This window comes from Cryptotermes secundus, unplaced genomic scaffold, assembly GCF_002891405.2.
Source record: "Cryptotermes secundus unplaced genomic scaffold, Csec_1.0 scaffold97, whole genome shotgun sequence".
NCBI classification, from domain to species: domain Eukaryota; kingdom Metazoa; phylum Arthropoda; class Insecta; order Blattodea; family Kalotermitidae; genus Cryptotermes; species Cryptotermes secundus.
In genome coordinates, this window is record NW_019720561.1 from 161869 (window position 1) to 182408 (window position 20540).

At 42.0% G+C, this 20540-nt stretch overlaps 1 protein-coding gene across 1 annotated transcript in view; it reads right to left on the bottom strand.

The window, feature by feature from the left end:
* The window catches only part of LOC111868044, a 453072-nt gene that overhangs the window by 149641 nt on the left and 282891 nt on the right, over positions 1–20540 (bottom strand). The gene's annotated exons all lie outside the window — the stretch shown is intronic.

Here is a 20540-nt window from a genome sequence, read left to right on the forward strand (position 1 = left end):
GTGAACCTTATGGCCAGGCAGGGAAAATACAAAGGATCTAGGCCTATCGTGTTGCTTCCTTTATATAAATAGCCATGGATCGATTGATTCTATTGATTTAGCTCACTGGCCTACATTTTGGGTGCAGGTGTGAGAGTTCATATCATTTCCCATTTCCGTAGTAGGAAATAGGATAGTGGAAAATATGTATGTGGATACAGAGATGCTTAGAATCGTAGAAGAAAAGATGGTAAAGAAATTTCGGCAACATAACCAATAGTCAGAAGGAATTTACAAGAAATCCGAGTAAAGAAAGGGAAGATTTCCTTATATAATGCTCTGTAGTAAGATTTTTTTTTGCTAGTAGGGTGGGACTAAGTCCCTTGTACTGCGGCCACTTCTGGCCTATTGTACCAGCCCCAGATGATAGGTGAGGGTGATTATGGAGAAATTGGTGGAATGAAGATTGGCGGGGGAAACCGAAGCACTCGGAAAAAACCTGCCCCAGTGTCACTTTGTCCACCACAAATCCCACTTGACCAGACCCGGGATCGAACCCGAGCCGCCGCGGTGGGAAGCCAGCCACTAACCGCTTGAGTAGTAGCTCTGTAGTAACTTAATCTGAATTGATAGAAATCAGCCTAATAGTGTTATAGAAGAAATATTCAAGTAGGCGAACGGACACAACTTCTTCTGTACGAGTCCAGAGAGTATAAAAGCTGTCCCTGAAACAGACAGTCAAGGCCCTTAGGGCTGTGAGACGTCAAGGCTCTCTCATTTTCTCTAGATAATTGGCTCACAAATGGCGGTAAGATTGCCACCCTTACGCGCCGGCCTCCCTTTACCCCCAGGAAGATTCCTGGTACTCATTTCTGTTATAGGCTGAGTCGACCCCAGGGCCATAGTGCGACTGGAAGGATTAGGTCAATTGAAAAAAAAATCCACCTCATCGGGACACGAATCTGAGACCTCCCGGCTTGTAGTGCCTCAACCAATTACACTACGGCTTGCCCCAGTCACTTAGGGTACTTTATGCTAAAAAGAACCCACAAAAACACGGTTAGGCTTAGTGGTCTGCCTGGTTCCTTGCTGCTGTCGGTGTCAACTGAGCCTCGTGTCGACGGGACGAATCCATTCTTTTCTTTTGCCCAAAGTGCAGGTCAATGCAGTTTCGCTATTTACTTCTACGGTTGGCGTACTTAGGTATGATGTTTTTGTCTTGACATGTTCGACTGAACCATATATGTGCATTGGTTCTTAGTAGTTTCCTTTTCGTATTGATGTATTGCTGTTGGTCTCCGAGTTCCTGCTCGGTATATCAGAGATTTTGCATTGTTCAATGTTTGCTCCTTATTTAAAAATGTCCCTCTGCTAGATGCGCAGCAGCTGCTAATGCTGTCTGCAGGGATGTTGACGTATTCGGAGCCAGGAATGTTCTACCCAAACAAATTTTAAATATAGTATAACTGTTAGTATTTTTATTATTTGTATGTCCAGTAAAACAAAATGAATTACGTATATTATTATTATCCTCTGAAAATCTATACTATTCATTTCTTAATTAAATATTTATGTTTCATTCCTCAATTCGTAATAACACTTAGTTTAATGATAAAGAAATTATTATTACTGTTATAATTATCAGTTTGTTTGTTTACTTTTACTTTTATTCATTATTATTTCTTCCAAGTGTTAACCTGTAATTTGTATTTGACTTTTAATAAGTTTGTCTATAATGTAATTCATTCTTCTGCACTGTGCTGTGTCTGTAATTGGCCTTGCGGCTGTTGACTCGGCACATTAATAATAAAGAACTGAAATGAATTGAATTTTCCAGTTTCGCTTGACTAGCTTCGATGAATTTGATTTGTTTAAATGGTTACCCACCCAAGTGAAGACCATATCTGATGTTGCTGCAGTTCCAATTAATTCTTGATAATGCAGTTTTTTATCATGTTTCTTGTGCAGATTCAACACGGCGGGAAAGTTTCGGCACTTTCAACAACAAAAACTTTTACACATTCCATAAAATTGGAGACGTGCACTGCATCATGGGTACTAGACGAGTGAGTTCAGGTCAGGTCGACCGGGCGTCAGAATTCCTTTGGGAAAATGTCGTCGAGAAGAACGAGTGAATGAGAGAGGGAAAGAAAGAATAGGGCTATGAAAAATGAGGCTGGACTAAAATTTCTGCCTTCAGAGGTCTGAGAAAGAGTAGACAGGGGAAGATTAGAGAGGAAAGAGAACAGAACGCGTGCTGCAAGAAAAAATGAGCGAGACAGAGTCACTGGATTAGAAAGAGGGGCTGGTTGGTATAAAGAACCGAGCATACAATCTTCGTGACCAATCTTGGAATGCGGAAGATTGGCCAGAAAAATATTTTGACGGGAGATGAAGCCCGTCACATACCAAAAAAAAAAATTGTCAGAAGAAATTCTAACCCATCAAGTAAAGAAAAAAAGACTTATGCGGCTCTTGCCTCGCCAACAAGACGTCAGTCAGAATCTTTATTACCGTGAGTGTGGAAAGAAAGGAATATATTTTATATGAAGGAAGAGCGCTTAATTCACGAGAAGAGACAACGCAACACACGGCTTATTCATCTCATTAATATGAGGTGCTGCCAGTAAAACCATAAAAATAAATTTCTGTGAGTTTAAGTGGAACTGTTGTACAAATATTGATCTGAATTAAATGTTAATCACTTTATGTGTTACGGATGGATTTGTTACGCGACTTGGGTCTCAACTATAAAATAAAATTATATGTGGCCAGATAAATCATAAGTTCTTTACGCGTTTTTTTTTAAATAATTAGATTCCATATGAAGCCGGGATAGAGTAGTCGGTATAGCGACTGTCTAAAGGCTGGACGAATGAGGGGTCGGAGTTCGACTCCCAATAGTCAAAGAATTTTCTCTTTAAATCGTCCAGACCGACTCTGGGGTCCACCCAACCTCCCCGGAGGTAAAGTTAACCACTCAGCTCCAGCTAGTGTCAAGGTCAAGAAAATGTGGGTCTATACATCCACTCCCCCCTACGTCTTCACGGCGTAGTGCTTAATTCGTTGACGACAGGGACAACTTTACATTTTTACCTTTTACCTTATGAGATTGCATATTTCCTGTTATAAAGTTTTCCCTGTGCTTAACTGTGCACTATGTCATGAAGGCGTAAGGGGGAGTGGGTGCATAGAGCCACATTTCATTCACCTCGGCACTACTTAGAGGTGAGTGGTCAGCATCACGTCCCTCTCGCTTTAGCCCCGGTACCAATTGCATAAGAGACTGGATAGGCCCCAGAGCAGGTCTGGACAACGCGCAGAAGAGAAAATTGTTGAGCTTACCGGGAATCAAATTCTAACCCCTCGGTCGTCCGGCCCGTAGCCAGTTGCTATACCGACTAAGCTATCCGGGGTCTTCAATTCCTGTTATATTACACATATTTAGTAAACTGTTGCGTAATATTTGTAAATAAATGTATATTAGAATGAAATTAACAAAGTCATAAACAATGACAGTGCTTTTTAGCCTCTTAACTAATATACACGCATGAAGATCAATACACAGGACAAGTAAATAACTAAATTGAAGGAAGCTGCAGTCTATGATGTGACGCCGTGTCTCCCGGCATGAGGTTACAACATTTAGGAGCAACCTACTACCTCCATCTTGGGAAATTTGTTGAAGTTCTACCGGGCTAAACGGTTTCACGTTTCAAAGTACAGTAGTTTCCTTATATCTCGATTAAACACCAAATTATTTCCTATCATTAAGTGAAGCTGAGTTTCACCCTTGCCGCCTACGTCCGCCTCTACTTTTCGACCCTGGAACTGAGGCGATGGGACCCTCTCCGAACTACACGGCGTCACAAACCGGAAGATCGAGTCCTTCACTGCAGCTGGTCCTACTGATCGGACTAGATCCGGTCTGTGAGCACTAAGACTCCTCAGGGTCGCTTTACGGGAAGTCGATAAAGTGGTTTAGTTTCAGGAATGCAATAAAATACCTTTATATGATACTCAAACGTGAATTGATTTATTTATAATTTAAGCTGTCGTCGCCAAAGGGTTGTCCAAGCGGAAAGATCGGAAGTTTAAGGCTGAAAGTTCTTTGCAGCAATTTGAATAATGAATTTAGATGCTGGATATCGGACAGCAGGGTTCGGGTCTCGTGAGAGTGCCTTATGAAAGGCAATTGCCTGCCGACTGGAAATACTTCTTAAGTTATGGAGAAAGCTCAAAAAGTTTTTTGCTCTAAATAAGACCACCCTGACAAAACAGGAGCCGGGATAGCTCAGTCGGTATGGCGGCTGGCTACGGGCTGGACGACCGAATGGGTCGGAGTTCGAGTCCCGGTAGGGTCAAGAATTTTCTCTTCTCCACAGCATCCAGACCGGCTTTGGGAATCACCCAACCTCCTATCCAATAAGAACAGGAGGCTCTTTCCCCCGGGGGTAAAGCGACAGGGGGGTGAAGCTGACCACTCTCCTCCAACTAGTGCCGAAGTCAAGAAAATGTGGATCTGTACATCCACTCGCCCATACGCCTTCGTCGCGTAGTGCTTAATTAGTTAAGCGCAGGGGGCAAATTTACATTTAATCCGACAAAACAGCGTGGGGGCAGCGGCCTGGACTTGTTGGGGTGTCAGTCTGTCGCTCCACTACCCCACCCCTAACACACCAAGTATTGCTATATTGTCGGTGAATGTCCTCGCGGGTTGAAAATGTACACAATTAAAGTTGACCCCGTGTTTAACTAATTAAGCACTAAGCCATGAAGGTTTGTGGGGGAGTGGATCAACAGATTGACACCTTCTTGACCCTCGCGCACTAGTTGGAGTGGTCAGCTTCACGCCTCTGCCGCTTTACTCCCGGAGAAAGAATCTCCGGTGAACATTTGATAAGATGCTGTGTGGACCCCAGGTCCTATCTGAACAACGTGAAGTACTGAAAATTCTTGACCCTACCGGGACTAGAACTCCGATCTCTCGGCCTTCTAGGTCGTAGCCAGTCACTATACAGACTACGCTGTGTAGTAAAGTGCGTAAAACATATGGTTTATTAAAACTGTAACTGGCCGAAAGGCGAACAGCTCCATCTTTTTTTTTTATTGCTAGTGGGGTGGGACTAAGTCCCTTGTACTGCGGCCACTTCTGGCCTATTGTACCAGCCCCAGATGATAGGTGAGGGTGATTGTGGAGCAATTGGTGGAATGAAGATTGGCAGGGGAAACCGAAGTACTCAGACAAAACCTGCCCCAGAGCCACTTTCTCCACCACAAATCCCACTTGACCAGACCCGGGAACGAACTCGGACCGCCGCGGTGGGAAGCAAGCGACTAACCGCTTGAGCTATGTTGCGGCCCAGCTCCATCTTGGTTCCCACCGTGAGAACACGTAACACAACCGTCTTTCCTTTTCTTCCTCTCCTGCATCTTGGAAACTTTGGCGTAGAAATCTGCCACAAGTTCCAGGGTGATTTCTGTTTATAAAGCGATTATTACTATATTTAATAAACTCATCATGGATATTTTCTATAGCGGAAAAGAATTTCAAGGCCTTGGAAAACACTGTTGGCAGCCCTGCACTTAAAATGATCTTGAGACAATTCCAATAATTTCCGAAAGATATCGCCACTTTAACTCAACTGTGTTAAACTCTACCAAGATGCCATACTTAAGCTTCTTGACTGTGCTCTAACTTGACCGAATTCAGAACGACCATTTCCGAGAAGCCAAACCTCTCATGAGATAATCGATTTCTGGCGACCACGTGATCACAACCTCTGCACTCTCCGATCTGTCATCATGAAATTGCTTCTTCTGGGAACAGGATAAAGATCAGTAGCGTTCCTTACACTCCGATAGATCTGTCGCGTGTACCCAGCTAACGTTAATGGGCTGCGGGCTCAAATATGGTTCCTGCTTCTAGAATTCTTGTAACCTACTCTTAAATGTACATCTCAAGCTTCCTGAGGGTCACGGTTTACTTATTTTTGTGGTTGAATTTACAAAAGCTTTCAATGTATATACGTATGGAGCCAGGATAGCGTAGTCGGTATAGCGACTGGCTACGGGCTGGATGACCGAGGGTTAGGAGTTCGAGTCCCGGTAGGGTCAAGAATTTTCTCTTCTCCACAGTGTGCATACCGGCTGTGGGGTCCACCCAAACCCCTATCCAATGGGTACCGATGGCTCTTTCAGCGGGGCGTGAAGCTGACCACTCACCTCCAGCTAGTGCAGAGTTCAAGAAAATGTGGATCTATACATCCACTCCCCCTTACGCCTTCATGGCATAGTGCTTAATTAGCCGAGCTGAGCTGAGCCCTTCTTGAGGAGCCGCCAATTCTGCAGCTACTCAAGAATTTCCCAGCATTTTACGGAACCCGAAGGTTCATCACCGTGTTCACAAGAGCCCTCCACTGGTCCCTATCCTGAGCCAGATTTATCCAATCCATACCATCCCATCCTACCTCTCTAAGATCCATTCTAATATTGTCCACCCACCTACGCCTTGCTCTTCCCTGTGGTCTCTTTCCTTTTGGCTTTCCCACCAATATTCTATACGAATTCCTCGTTTCCCCCATTCGTGCTACATGACCTGCCCACCTCATCCTCCTTCACTTGATCATTCTAATCGTTAAATAACAGCAACAAATGAATCAGTGATCATCAACGCTTAACGTGTGGTATAATCAGACAAGCATTCTCTTTGTTTATATCGCCTGTACCGGTCTCAAAATGCTGTTTCCATTGTCTTATATTCCTTTCTCTTCGCTTCGCGCTGTAGGTTTACAGTCTCATTATATCCGGAGTCACCTGTCCTCACCAATCTATCCACATGGTCTATCCGTGCATTCCTACAAGCAGTAATATCTCCCATGTATCCAAATTCAGCATAAAAATCACCAAATTAAAGCCCAAAGAGTTTATAATATCTCCTCAAAGAATTCCTCGCACATGTATTTTAAAGAACTGGAAATTATAACGTGAATTGTAATTATCATGCAGCTTATACAGATGAAGAACCGTACAAGTCCGAAATGAGACAATCCCAAACATTTCCAACGAGAAAATCAGAAAACAAAACTGACAAAGTAATCTCGTCATTACCGGCCACGGTAGCCCAGCGGTCTAAGGCATGCACTATCTTCGCTCGCTCCGAAGCAGGGATCGTGGGTTCGAATCCCGCTCAGGGCATGGATGTTTAGTGTTTGTGTTTCTGTGTTTGTGTAGAGGCAGAGGCTTTGCGACGAGCTGATCTTCCGCCCAAGGAGTCCTACCGAATGTCTAAGATCTAGTAAACCGAAGTGAAACGGAGAGTTTCATGGAGGTAGGCCTAGGCCCAAATTGGGGCTGTAGCGCCAAATAAAGAAAAACTTGTCATTTAGTTGAGGGGATTATAGGCAAAGATAAGTAAAAACCGTTATGTTACGAAATACTTCAGAATGTAACACCTAAAATTCGAGGTACTTTCACAAATGTCATTAGATTTCGTAATTACAACTGATAATTATAATCTTCCTATTTATCCTTAAGGACCGGAAAATAAGGTGCCTTTTCTTTTCTAATAAGTATCTGAAGAAAAATCCCGCCTTATATGCGAACTGATAATGTAATTTAGAATTTTATTTAAAACTCTGGAGCTTACGTATAAATGACTTATGGCCGCGCCATAGCTCAAGGTTAGCCGCTGGCTTCCGTGTCTGATCAAGAGGGATTTGTGGTGGACAAATTGGCGCTGGGGCAGGATTTCTCCGAGAACTTCGGTTTTCCCTGCTAATCTTCATTCCACCAATTCTCCATCATCATAATCACCCGGGGCAGGTACAATAGGCCATTCAGTGGCCGACGTACCAAAAGACTTAAAATACTGGTCGTGTTCACACACCCGCTTATGCATTGAATCACCTTTAAATGACTTTGCACGTTTTAGCTCAACGAGGGACTTCGTCAGACGGCCCTTGACTCTCATGCTTGTAGCACGAGCCATGTGACGTCACTGCCCTTCGCATTCCATTGACTATGGATTGTATTCATATCATATGGCGATGCCCTGTATGCGATTGTATTTATTATGGTTATGGAGTTGGACTGTGGAGAGAAGTGCTGGCAAGACTTTTATCGTGCTTCTGTGAAATCTAAAACTTGTCATTGTGGATTTTTATTCTGCTCTGTAATTAACTACGCCCTGAACTTTGTCGCGTCATAGCCCAAGCGGTTAGTCGCCGGCTTCCCGATCCCGGTTCTGGTCAAGTGAGATTTGTGGTGGACAAAGTGACGCTGGGCCGGTCACGGTAGCCGAGCGGTCTAAGGCATGTACTGTCTTCGCCCGCCTGGAAACCGGGATTGTGGGTTCGAATCCCACTCAGGGCATGGATGTTTAGTTTGTGTGTGTGCGTTTTTCTGTGTTTGTGTACAGGTAGAGGCCTTGCGACGAGCTGATCACCCGCCCAAGGAGTCCTACCGAATGTGTAAGATCTAGAAAAACCGAAGTGAACGGAGAAGTTCATGGAGGTAGNCCAATTACGTGAACCTCAAGCACAGTAGGAAAGCTGTGAGTCACACGAAAATGTTTAACGAGCTATGTAACATTGTAGGAAGTAGGGATATTTTCTGGAAGTAATTTAATGTCTTCAGAGTAACGCAATTTGATTAAAGTTTAATTCACTTCAAATATGTGTATTGTTCGGAAATGAAGAAACAGAAAGTAAAAAGAAAAGAGAACTGGGAACCAGAAAGATGAGAATAAAACGGGACAGAGGAAACAAAGAAACAATAAAGTTCAATAAAACTATATGTTCTTTCTAACGGGCCCAACTCAGTAGGTCTACCTTGCCCCATCCACCTGAGGACGGAGACAGATCCAGTCTCCGAAACGATGTGGTTTTTTGTCTTATATATACCAGACGATGGACAGAGTCCAAAATAAACCTTACAGTTCTAGTCAGAATCCTTTAAAGTCTATTAATAATGTTCAAGTACATAAACAAACAAATGAATGAATAAATAAATACAGACCTTAGGAAATCTGACAATCCATATATTTTGATATGCCTACTGTCGTAAGTGTTAAATGAAATGACAATTATTCGAATTATTTACAAATGACTGTACCATATTATATCATAACCTTCACAAAAGATGTACCTAAATTATGTAGTTATTTCTATTAGGTCACGAAAAATTAAAATAAATATATGAACCATTCAGAAATGTGCACCATTAAAGAAACACATATACGTAGGCTAATCCACTCACTCGCTCATGGAGCTGAGCCCTTCTGGAGGAGCCGCCAATTCTGCAGCTACTCAAGAATTTCCCTGTATTTTATGGCACCTCAAGGTTCCTTACCGTGTTCACAGGAGCCTTCCACAGGTCCGTATCCTGAGCCAGATCAATCCAATCCATATCATCCCATTCTATCTCTCTAAAATCCATTTTAGTAATTTCCACCTACCTACGCCTTGATCTTCCTATCAGTCTCTTTCTTTCTGGCTTTCCTATCAATATCCTATATGCATTCCTCTTCTCCCCATTCGTGCTACATCCCCTGCCCATCTCATCCTCCTTGACTTGATCATTCTAATTATACTTGGCGAAGAGTACGAGTTATGAAGCTCCTCATTATGTAGTTAGCGTAATCCACTTACATAGCTAATATCCTCAAAATTGAATAATAAAAGGGGGCATGTGGTAGCGTAGTTGATTGAGGCACTATGCTATAAGCCGGAAGGTCGTCGGTTCGTGTCCCGATGAGGTGGATATTTTCAAATTTCCTAATCATTCCAGCCGCACCATGGCCCTAGGATCGACTCAGCCTCCAACAGAAACGAGTACCAGGAATCTACCCGAGGGGTAAAGGGCTGCCGGTGCGTAACGCTGACAACCTTACCGCCATCTGTGAGCCGACTGTCTAGAGAAAATGTGGGAGCCTCGACGTCTCACAACCCAATGGGCCTCCACGGCCCGTTACAGGGATGGCTTTACCTTACCTTTACCGTTAAATAATAGAATGAAGCCAAAAGAGCAAACTTTAAAGTAAAACTCACAAATTTTCTGTGAATTTAAAGTGTGAGATGATGTTCATTATAAAATAATATTTAGGTTTTAACATACATTTTTGAGAGACGCACTTTTGGGCTTGGAATATAAATAAGGGATAGAGTTGGAGCGGAAGGTTTGTAAATATTCCTGTTATGAAGTTATAATTAAAATTATATGGTCCACAGATTTCGAGATTCACGTATGCCATCTACTGCAGTTCTAAAGATATCGTATGAATTATTCCTACTAGTAAGGACGTATGGAGAATCTCGCACCTCCTGTGTGTAATACTCCATAAAATGGGAGCCGGGATAGCGCAGTTGGTATAGAGACTGGCTACTGGCTTGAAGACCGACGGGTTGGAGTTCGAGTCCCGGCAGGGTCAAGAATTTTCTCTTCTCTACATCATCCAGACCGATTCTGGGATCCACCCACCTTCCTATCCAATGGCTACTGGAGGCTCTTTCCCTGGGGGTAAAGCGGCCGGGGCGTGAAGCTAATTACTCACCTCCAACCAGTGTCGAGGTCAAGAAAACCTGAATCTATATATGCACTCCCCCATACGCCTTCATGTTGTAGTGCTTAATTAGTTAAGCACAATGAACAATTTTACCTTTTTACCTTACTCATTAAAAGAATGAAATGTCTCATTATATTTCTCCAAGTCATCATAACTGTTATGCTGTTTACTGGAATTTATCCTTAACATAAAATAAACTTTATTTAAATAAATATTTTAAAGCAGGAATATATGATAGGCTGTATGTAGTTCTTATATATTGAGGGATATTATGTTCTTCAATACAACTCCTTGTATTCCGTAGAAAATCAAGTGACGTTTCGGAGAAACAAGTCGCTTTCATCTTCAGAGTTAAAGAGTAAACCAAACAGGAAACCGTTATGAAGCAGGCAGAAATCAGAGCTCTTCTTGCGGTCTGCTTTATGCTGGTTTCTTGCAACGTGTTCCTCCGAAACGTCGGTTGATTTTATAAACACCGCTATGAGTATATCGAATCCTTTCCAAACATTCATCGTTAAGAGCCCATAAAAGAAATCTAAAATTTATATTTCATTATGAAGATATTATGATGGTACGTTCACAAAGTTCTGTGAATTCTGAAGAATTTTGTGGGAGGTTATCGCTTCTAGGACACGTGTTAGATCAAATGTATAGGAACTGCTGTTAAATTTATTTTCCAGTTCTAATTGTATGAAACATGTTCCATGAAGCAACATCTGGTATCTGTATTGTAGGTGTAATTCAATTTTCCTTCCACGTAATCACAGTTACTGGTCGCCCTCCATACGAAAGCAATGTAAGTGCCGGAGCGAGATGTGCCGAGAAGACGTATGCCAGAAGACTAGGCATCCCTGTGATGTAACTAATGGGCATTTTATTGCACCAAGACTGGTTAATACCCACACTTTTTTATTACTTCAAGAATTTTAATTAGTTCGAAGCGCTTAGTACAATTTTGCAGTTCTCTCTTGTTTTTCGTGTTGGTTGCTGGGAAATCCAGTTTACACTGTTACAGTCCAATGGATGGTGGTGCCATCTGACGCCGGAGTCTTTGTGAAACTGGGTGAGATCTCTTTGGTTATGGCTTTTACCATAGAGCAAAGCTCATTTCGAAATCCGTGTGTTATAAGAAGTGGAATCCGAGTTACATGAACCTCACAGAAGACTTGGTCCTCTTCCAGCAAGAGGCAAAGTTACGATCCCCAACCTCCCCGCCTTCTCCACTCTTGTTCGCTTTACGGATCTCCACTTTTCCCTTTTTTCTCTCTTTCTTCTTCTTTTGTTTATTTTAATAATTGTTGGAAGTTAGTTGATGCGCCTATAATTGTGTTCTTATGTTTGCAGGGTAGTTCTATCGTGATGTTACGAAGACGGAAATTTTATATAATAAATCTGATTTTCTATCAAGAACATTTTAAGTACATTCCAAATGCTAAATCGTCATTTCTCTTTCGTTTCATCTTATACGAATTTTAAGGGTTATCTAATCAACTAATTCATTTTAGATTTCATGTTCTTACAGCTGTGACTGTTTTCTGGGATGTACAATTTAGTCAGGCTGAAATCTAGGAGTATTTAGGAGTAACATACTGTATGGCCGCGCCATAGCTCAAGCGGTTAGTCGCCGGATTCGCACCGTGGCGGCCCGCGTTCGATCCCGGATCTGGTCAAGTTGGATTTGTTGTGGACAAAGTGCCTCTGGGGCAGGTTTTCTCCGAGTACTTCGGTTTCCCTTGCCAATCTTCATTTCATCGAAGTCTTCATCATCATAATCACCCTGGGCAGATACAATATGCCACTTAATGGCCGACTTGCCCAGTGGACCCAGCTGGACTCAACCCTCCACTAAGCGAATTAAAAAAAAAAAATACTATATCCATCTTCAGGGTCGAGGAGTAAGACAAACACGTAACCAGTACACGCAATAAAGCTTCCTGCTTTGTCATTTAAGTGGGACTCACTTACATTACTCACTGATTATGGAAACGGAGGCAGTACGATCCCCCGAAACGTCGATGTACGTCTATGAGTATACACGAAGTCACAATCTAAAAAAGAATGTTCTTTAATTCACTGACTAAAAACAAAACAAACAAACTCTGTCGTTTTAGTCCGCAAGCGAAGTGTAACGATTGAGCGATCGCCGCTTGTAAGAGTTCCTGGTTACAGATCCAGAGGTCCGGGTTCGATTCCCGGCGCTACCAGGTTTTCTGAGAAGTAGTGGGACTGGAATAGGGTCCACTCAGCCTCGTGAGGATAATTGAGAGGCTATTTCAAGGAAATAGCGGTTCCGGTCTAGAAAACCGAGATTAACGGCCGCGGGAATCCGTTGCGCTGACCACGCGACCTCTATCCGCTAAAGTTAGCATTCACTGACAACTTTGCTGAAGACAGAATGGTGAAGTGCAGGCTGACGTTTCAGAGCTGTGTAGCCTATGAACTTTCGTAATGCTATAGCTACTTGCCAGAAAAAGCATCTATATATTGCTGCAGAAAAAGGAACGTTAAAAAAATAGAATTATGCATTAAATACTAAATACATTAATAAAGCTAAATACTTGTCTTACTACTACTACCACTACTACTACTACTACTACTACTACTAATAATAATAATAATAATAATACTCTATCTATCTACCTAGCTATGGCTCTAGAGACCTTTGTTGGGCCTTGACAGCTTTTTCAGTTTCTTAATCTTTCACACAGCTGGTAGGACTCCTTGAACGGGGGATCAGCCCGTCGCAAGGCCACTACCTGCACACAGTATAGCATAAACAGAATAAATGCACACAGAAATCCGTGCCTTGAGTGGGATTCGATCCCAGGATCCCAGTGTTTGAGCGGGCGGCCACTGTGATAGTCTGCTGCTGCTACTGCTGCTGCTACTACTACTACTACAAAGTATCAACATATCAACAGTAGGAGTATGTAATGATTCAGTGTTAAGTAGTTTTGGTACGGGTTCACTAAGTCGACGGTAAGCAGTAGATACAACGTAATTACCAGTTAAGCAAGAAATTCCTTGCTTTCACGTAACCGTAAAGTTTACTGCCGTCTTCCCAAAGCGCGCCAGTGAACTCAGATCAATCCAACTTGCATCTTCCCGTCTCTAGACACGTATTAACATTAATCATTCATATATGCTTGAATCTGAAATTATTATTTTCCTTGAGGCTTACAGACCAAAACTGCGTGTCCCACAAGAGACATAAGGCTCATCTCCCTTGAATGGATCTCAGTAACAGGCCTAATTCTGTATTTCAGTATCCTGTTGCAAACCTTTAATTAAACGTCTGTGTATCTACAGTCCGTCAATAATGCAACAATTGTTTATTCACCATTTAATAATTAACACAACATGTTTTGGCCATTGATGGCCATCTTCAGGCGTTTCAATGCGTCCAACTGTTACACTGTTCTAAAGTGCGCTAAAATCGCGCTTTGCAGTCCACTTAAAATAATTAATTATTTTTCATTTTATAGCTTCATAACTTGTACTCTTATCCAAGTATAATTATGATGATCAAGTCAAGGAGGATGAGGTGGGCAGGGCATGTAGCACGAATGGGGGAGAAAAGGAATGATTATAGGATGTTGGTGGGAAAGCCAGAAGGAAAAAGACCACTGGGAAGACCAACGCGTAGGTGGGTGGACAATATTAAAATGGATCTTAGAGAGATAGGATGGGATGGTATTGATTAGATTGATCTGGCTCAGGATAGGGACCGGTGGAGGGCTCTTGTGAACACTGTAATGAACCTTTGGGTTCCGTAAAATGCTGGGAAATTCTTTAGTAGCTGCAGATTTGGCTTCTCCTCAAGAAGGCCTCAGCTCCATGAGTAAGTAAGTAAGTATGTGGACTGGAACGCGTGACTTTAGCGCAATTTAGAACAGTGTAACAGTTGGACGCTTTAAAACAGCTGAAGATGGCCCATCTATGGTCGAAAGATGTTAAGTATTAAATGGTGAATAAACAATTGTTGCTTTATTGACGGCCTGTGAATACAGAGACGTTTGGTTAGCAGGTTTCATATATGGCTACGTCCTCTACAAAGCATCTCTCTCTCTCCCTGTCAGGTTCAAGCAATCCCTTCTAAGCATACCCTGCGTGTGATCACCCTAAAAATATTTAATAAAAAGTACAAACATAAAGCTCCTAATCAGGAAACTGTATCCATCCTCCTGTCACATATTCTTTCTCAAACAAACAAAACAAAACAAACTCCGTGGCCTGTAGTCCGCAAACGAACTATACTGACCGAGCGACCTCCGCTTGTAGGCGAAGTTAGCGCCAACTTTTAGGTCCAAACACATCCTTGATCTGAACAGCCCTAATAATATCTGACGAAGGATATAAAACTCCTAATTACGTAATTTTCTTGTTACTTTACTCTCCTTTCACACCGAAAGAATCTCTCCCAAATATACGCTGTCTTATTGAAATATCTCCCAAGGAGCCTTGCGGAGAGCCGCGACCTTCACGCCACTGCGCATACAGAAGTGACATGATCATCTCTCGTGGTCCCCCTTTGTTCTCCATCCTTCCCCATGGAACCTTCACAGTACACATATCAGGAGGCGTCGATAAGGTGTGTGGAGTCACTTGGAATGTTTGACTAGTTTTCCGATATCAGTCCTAAAACTGTGAACCGATACTGGGCAGATCGAAATAAGGGGGTGATGGGTATTGATACGTACAGTAACGCCACCCTTGATTCGATGTAACCTCCTGCTCCAGAGTTGCAGGTCTCTCACTAATCGATCCAGTCAGTGCAGCCATATCACACCAAGTCCGCGGGCTAATTTCAACAACTGAAAACCTCAACATTTAAAAAGGCAGAAGTAAATGAGTTAACCTCTAAAATTAAATATCAGCATATGATTAATACTGAAGTCTGCTACTGGACAGGATTCTGGGACATTTCCATGCATATCCAATTCCTAGACCCGTTTTCCTAAGATCAATAAAAATGTCAAATTTCGAACTCTTTTTGCCTTTCAACAATTTTCCCAATCAAAATTCTGAATCCATTCCACTCCCTCACCCCAGCTATATTTCGCTCTATCTAACGGCCTTGGGGATCGGCTGCGCTACCACGTGACACTCTCTATCCGCAAAAGCTGGTGCTAACTTCGCCGACAAGCGGCGGTCGCTCGGTCGGTATAATTCACTTGCGGACTACAGGCCACGGAGTTTGTTTTTGTTTTGTTTATTCTCCTAAACATCACGATTTTAAAAATGTTAGGTAACATATATATATTACAAAGTTCTCTCTTTATGTAATAGCCTACTTTATGCTTCTTCGGTCCAAGTAATTTTTGGGGTATATTTTTTTCAGACACTTAATAATTTATATTCTTCCGACAATTTAAACGACAAGTTTCAAACCCATAAAAACAATTAGAAATTTTAGTCTCATATCTTCGTCTTTAATTGCGTATAAAGGACGTGTCTACAGCATGAAGTACCTCATTATGTAATATATTAACTTGCCTCACGCTTCCCAAGGCCGATCACAGTGGCCGCGCGGTCTAAGGCATGAAATGTCTTCGTTCGCTCAGACACTTGGATCGTGGGTTCGAATCTCACTCAAGGCATGGATGTGTGTATTTGCTAGAGGTCTTGCGACGGTCTTATCCCCCATCCAAGGAGTCCTGCGGACTGTCTAAGATTAAGAATCTAAAGTGAAACGAAGCGTTTCACGGACGCCCTGTGCTCCAAGTGAGAGCAACAGTAATAGATAGATAGAAGACAGACTCTTCTCAGGTCCAAATATTTTTACGGGAATTTTGTTTTTAAACACCTTGTAACTTACGTTTTTCCTTCAAAAAAAGACAATCCATACGTCCATGAAAAATTAGCAACATTATTCTGTGTAGTCTCGTCTTTAATTGTGTATTTCGCATACATAGTCCGCTTACACTTTATTTATCTTGGAGTTGCAGAAAACATTTTTTCATTTCTTAAAAAAAACTGTAGTTGTGAGGCTCAATCATCTTTCCCCGTGAGCAGGAGTTAATACGGACATTGCTAGGCAAAGCAGAGACAGACGCAGCTGTGACAGACTCGGAGGAAGAAAACGGAGAGGAAAGAGTTTCTGAAACAGCAGGAAAGTAATGCAAATGTTTGAAGAAAACCGTTGAAGAGGTAAGACGAGAGGAAAACAAAACATAGTGCCCTTTCTGTCTTTGTTCCACACTAGCGCGAAGGGAATTTAGCGCGGATCCATAGGGGGTAGGGGGAAGGAGTAGAAGGGCAAATATTGACTCACCTTCAGGGGTTGAACACGATTAGGGACAAATTAATTAGAACAGCTACGAAACGGTTATATAGAATACAACCTCCAGAATTCAGTACATGTAATCAAGTACTAGAAAAATTCACGACCAATTTATATTACAAACACTTGTTTTAAAATAAGGCTTCAAGCGATCTGGCACTTTAAAACGAGAGTAAAGAAGTGTGGTGTAATTAAGAGAATACACTTCTCAAATGCGTTTCCTATTACTACTCTGTGGGCGCTACAGGCATGATGAAACTTCGTCTGTGTTTTACAATTCTTCAATAACACAGACACTCGGTAGGATTCCTTGGGCGGGAGATCAGCTCGTCGCCAGGTCGCTACCTACATACAGGACAATATAAACCGAGAACAAATGTAGACAGACTTCCATGTCTCGAGTGGGATTCGAACCCACAACCCCGATATTTGAGCGGTCGAAGACTGTTCATGCTCCAGACCGCACGTCCACCTTGATCGTCAAATGCGTTTCCTAGTGATCGAAAATATCTTATTGGTTTTGCTGCTCCTTTATTGGAGCTTCATATTTTGCAGTGATATTTTCTGTTCGTATAAATACGTACGCAAATTACAGATTCAAATTTTGTATTAGATATTTTTTCAATTGGTGAAATCTGTTACTTCAAAAAATCTCTCCTATTTACGTATCATTTTTAGCTACATTCCGTAATGATTCATATAACGTAATACTTAAAATTTCAATTAATATATACATTTACTGGATAATTACAGGTCGTAACTACAAATAATTAAAACACTGTCACTGACTTTCACACTACAAAGCACCCCAAACTAATTTCTTCAGTCTATCTAATCTACTAATTCCAAAATCAAATTCATAGTCACATTGCGACTGACGGTCAGTCAGTCAGTCAGTCAGTAAGTCTTCGTGTTCCGCCGCAGCCCAGATATTTATTACTGTTTGACAGTTACGGTCTTGTTTATGTGGGGCACCCTCTCTGACGAGAGGATGGGTCTGCCTTTTGTATATGCTGCCCCTGTCAGCGCTGTCCTCGGGTCCGAGGCCCTTGCGACTGGCGGCCACGTTTTACTGTCTCAGATTTGAGACTTCGCTTTTCGTCGCCTCCTGCGACTAGCAGGGTCACGGTGGAGGTATTGTTCCCTGGTATTTAACTGGTCAAATGATATAAGTAATTAAGTTAGAGTTAATTATAATTTTGAAGTGGGATTTAAACTATGTATAATAAATGAACGAAACTTTAATCTGTTTCAGGGACATGTGTCTCATATCGAATTTATATTCCAGTTTCTCATAAATAGGAACACCTCACAGCCAGATGAAGATAGCATTTCAGTGTTACTATTAATATAAACTTGAGCTGTTCACGTGTTTCATAGAAACACCAGTACACAAGAATTCCAATTCCATTTTCCAGAGTGCTAAGAGATGGCTCTAGTATCGCCAGTAGGTGTATACTTTCTTCAGAATTTCATTACAACGCATTAAAAGCGTCTTCTTGTGTTACACAGTGCCTCGAACTTGCCCCTGTGTACCACTGCAACCCTCAACGACTTTGCTGTCCAATATGCGTTGAATATCAAAAGGGTGTTACGTGACATATAGAGAACATTAGCGAAGTTGTTTGAACATGCTTCTCCAGATCACAACATGAGCAGGCTTACCAACTGTGTAGCACTTTACGGCACCCAGCTATGGGATTGGATTTCCGTTGTTCTTCCAAAGTGTACATGCGTTGTAGGGGAAGTAGGACACTAGAAGGGAGGGGAAAGGGCGAACAAATTAGATTTGCTCTTAATGACTTTCTGCCCCCCCAACACGGGGTTAAATCTGATAGCCTTTTCATCCTTGCACCCGTAACCCACCCTTCTTATTTTATTTTTCTCTACACTGTGCCGACAATGATGAACTACAACCACCCCTCACTAACGTATTTCTACCCCCAAAAGGCTAGCCTGGGAGCAATCACAGGGCCAACCGCTGATTGAATCTTTCTTGCCGGAAGAACGACATACGCTACGCGAGAGAAACTCGACTCTTGATATTTATATACATATACATGCCTATAAGCGGCCTCCGTAGTCTAGGGGTAACGTTTCCATCTCATGACTCAAGGTACGCGGGTTCACACCCGGCGGAGGTCGTGGAATTTTTAAGGGCGGAAAAATTCAGGGAACAAGTCCTCCGGGAGGGACTTTAAGCCGTGGGTCCCGTGTCGTAGCTTTACGGCACGTAAAAGAACCTCATGTCTCCAAAGGAGGTCACTGAGCTAAATTAAGGACATTTCCCGCCCAATAGTAGAAACCGCTGAGCCAGTAGAGGCCGACCTCGCTGGCTGAGTAGGGACTGATGGTAAGCACCATTACCGGTAGGCTATAGAGGCTGGTAGAAGATTATAGGGGGACGCACAATAGACCAAACTGGTCGCGGTCCAATAATAATAATAAAAATAATATATGCCTATAGCATACGTTTAACGCCATTTGGGACATAGTGGAGGAAAAACAGATACTTCCGGTAGCAAGACAAATACTGGGATCGAATTTATTGTTTAACTTCGTAAGAATATGTTACAATTGTATAAACTTTAAGTAACCTTCCGCACTTCACAAGAAAACTGCATATTGAGGAGCTTCGTAATTTGTACTCTTCTCCAAGTATAATTAGAATGATCAAGGAGGATGAGGTGAGCAGGGCATGTAGCACGAAGAAAAGGAATGTATATAGGATATTGGTGGGAAAGGCAGAAGGAGAGAGACCACTGGGAAGAACAAGGCGTAAGTAGGTAGACAATATTAAAATGGACCTTAGAGAGTTAGGATGGGATGGTATGGATCATAATCACCCGGGGCAGGTTACTATAGGCCAATCAGTGGTCGCCATGCCGAGTGGACCCAGTTAGACTCCACCCCAACTAAGCGAATTAAAAAAAAATAATTGTGTACAATATGAATGCATATGTATACATTTTCTAACACAGCGTATTGATTGGCGCGAATGTACTTATTGGGTTTTTAACCTTGTTAAATGACAGTAGTTGTCTTATATTGTCTTCTGCTTTTGTTTTTGTGTTTCCTTTCTTCTTTGTTCTTGTTTATTTTAGAATTGTTCTTTGGGAGTCTTCAGTAAGCACGTAAATAAGTTAATAAAGAAGCGAATTGAATTAACATCAAAGTCATCATCGTCGTCTGTTTGGAATAATTTATTACTTAAGTACAGATTTCCTATAAAAAATTCGTCGGATGTAAACTCAACGTTTCGTATATTTGCTACGGGTAAAAATATTGACTGAGAAAATATATTTCATACAGAACTTGTACGCATGTTTATACTGCACACATCAAATTTTCCAATTATCCATTAGGGTCGCCATGAAAGCGAAAGATATATGTGCAACTCATGCGGCTGATATTTATTTTGTTTTCTTTTACAATAAAAAATTATTACCTTCAAAATCTGCTTATTCTTCGAATGTCCATAACTTCGGGACCCTAAAATAAATGGGGTTACGATCATAAGTTTATACATTCGTCATGTTGTTATTGCCTTACTTACTTACTTACTCATGGAGCTGAGCCCTTCTGGAGGAGCCGTCAATTCTGCAGCTACTCAAGAATTTCCCAGCATTTTATGAAACTCGAAAGTTCATTACCGTGTTCACAAGAGCCCTCCACTGGTCCCTATCCTGAGCAAGATCAATCCAATCCATACCA